Source organism: Giraffa tippelskirchi, chromosome X, assembly GCF_054371585.1.
Source record: "Giraffa tippelskirchi isolate mGirTip1 chromosome X, T2T-mGirTip1v1.2.pri, whole genome shotgun sequence".
Lineage (NCBI taxonomy): Eukaryota > Metazoa > Chordata > Mammalia > Artiodactyla > Giraffidae > Giraffa > Giraffa tippelskirchi.
This window is the reverse complement of record NC_137289.1, coordinates 55,977,779-55,980,420: the sequence shown is the minus strand read 5'-3', so window position 1 is coordinate 55,980,420 and position 2,642 is coordinate 55,977,779.

Sequence of the window (2,642 nt, the reverse complement as noted above, 5' to 3'; positions counted from 1 at the left end):
GTCTGACATTTCACTAAACATAATATTGTCTAGGTCCATCCATATTGCAGCAAATAGCAGAATTTCATTCTTTTCATGGCTGAGTAATATTTCTCTCTGTGTGTGTGTGTGTGTCTGTGTTTGTGTCTGTGTGTGTGTGTGCATAGGCACGAGCGTGCACCACATTATTCTATCCATTTATCTGTTGATGGACACGGGTTGCTGCCATACATTTGCTACTGTAGTGCTGCTATGAACAATGGGGTTATGTATCTTTTCATTGTTTTTGTTATTGTTCTGGATATATATCCAGGAGTGGAATTGTTGGATCATGTGGTAGTTTTATTTTTAGTTTTTGAAGGAGCTCCATATGGTTTTCCATAGTGGCTGCACCAATTTCCATTCCCACCAACAGGGTGAAAGAACTCCCTGTTCTCCACAGTCTCTCGAACATTTGTTATTTGTAGACCTTTTTATGACATCCATTTGGACTGCAGTGAAGTGGTACCTCATGGTTGTTTTGATTTGTATCCCTCTTATTAGCGATGTTGAGCATCTTTTCCTGTGCCTGTTAACCATCTGTACATCTTCTCTGGAGAAATGTCTATTCAGGCTTCCTGCCCATTTTTGACTGAATTGTTTTTTGTTTTGATACTTAGTTCTATGAGTTGTTTATATATTTTGAATTCAAAACCCTTCTTGATCACATTGTTTGCAAATATTTTATCCCAATCCTTAGGTTTTCATTTTTTATGGTTTTCTTGCCTGTGCAAAAACTCTTAAGTTTAATTACGTCTCGTTTGACTATTTTTGCTTTTATTTCTTTTGCCTTAGAAGACTCATCAAAAAAATACTGCTATTTTTGTCAATGAGTGTTCTGCTTATGTTCTCTTCTAGGAGCTTTGTGGTTTGAAGTCTTAAACGTAGCTCCTTAAAACTTTTGGAGTTTATTTTTGTATATGGTGTGAGAGAAAGTTCTAATCTTTGTTTTGCAAGTACATGACTAGAGAAGGCAATGGCACTCCACTCCAGTACTCTTTCCTGGAAAATCCCATGGAGGGAGGAGCCTCGTAGGCTACAGTCCATGGGGTCGCTAAGAGTCGGGGAATGAGAGATTTCACTTTCACTTTTCCCTTTCATGCACTGGAGAAGGAAACGGCAACCCACTCCAGTATTCTTGCCTGGAGAATCTCAGGGTCGGCGGAGCCTGGTGGGCTGCCGTCTATGGGGTTGCACAGAGTCGGACACGACTGAAGTGACTTAGCAGCAGACCCGTTTTCCCAGCACCACGTATTGAAAACTGTCTTTTCTCCATTGTATATCTTGCCTCCTTTTTCATAGGTTAATTGACCATAGGTGCATGGGTTTATTTCTGGACTGTTTATTCTACATCATTCATCTATGTCTGTGTTCTGTACCAGTATTATGCTGTTTTGATTACTGTAGCTTTGTTGTATAGTCTAGATTTTGAGAGGGTTATACCTCCATCTTTGCTTTTTGTTCAAGATGGCTTTAGCAATTGGAGGTCTTTTGTGATTCCATATAAATTTTGGATTATTGGTTCTAGTTTCGTGAAAAATGGCATGGGTATTTGGATAGGGATTGCATTAAAGCTGTACATTGCTTTGGGTAGTATGGACATTTTAACAATATTAATTCTTTCAACCCAAGAGCACAGGATATCTAGTTCTCTATTCACCTTCAATTTCTTTCATCAGTTTTTAAAGTATAGGGTTTTCACCTCCTTGGTTACGTGTGCTCCTAGGCATTTTATTCTTTTTGATGCAATTGAAACAGAATTTTTAAAAATCTTTCTGTTTGTGATATTCCATTATTAGTGTGTAGAAATGTAAGTGATTTCTGCATGTTAATTTTCTACCCTGCAACTTTAAAGGATTCATTCATGAGTTGTAATAGTTTTAGGTGGTCTTTAGAGCTTTCAATACAAAGTATCATGTCATCTGCAAAGGATGTGTTTTCTCTCTTCCCTTCCAGTATGGGGGACTTGATTTTGTTTTCATTTGGTTGCTGTGGCTAGTAAGACTTTCAATAATATGTTAAATAGAAGTGATGTGAGTGGTATCCTTATCTTGTACCTGAATTCCACAGGAAGTCTTTCAGCTTTTCACTGCTCCCTGAGATGTTGGCTGTGGGTTTCTCATACATGCCTTTAGTATTTTGAGCCATATTCCCTCTAAACTTTGTTGAGAGTTGTTGTCATGAATGGATGTTCAATTGTGTCAAACAGTTTTTCTGCATCTGCTGAGATAATTATGTGAGTTTTAACTTTTGTTCTATTGTAATGGTGCATGACACATAGATTTGCAGATGTTGTATCATCCTTGTGACCCTGAAATAAATGCTGTGTGGTTACGGTGTATGGTCCATGTTATATATTGTTGGATTCGTTTTGCTAATATTTTGTTTAGGATTTTTCTATTTATATACATCAAAGCTGTTGCCATGTCATTTTTTTTCCTGTAGTGTCTGTCTCTGGTTTTAGTATCAGGCTAATGATAACCTTGCTGCATTCTACTTTCCTTATGATTCCCTTGAAATGACATTTATTGTCATTTCAAAAAAAGCAACAATGTACACAATTTAATAGTTATTTTAACATATTAGCCTTTCAAATTGAGAAATGCAGTCGTTAAATGCAGTTA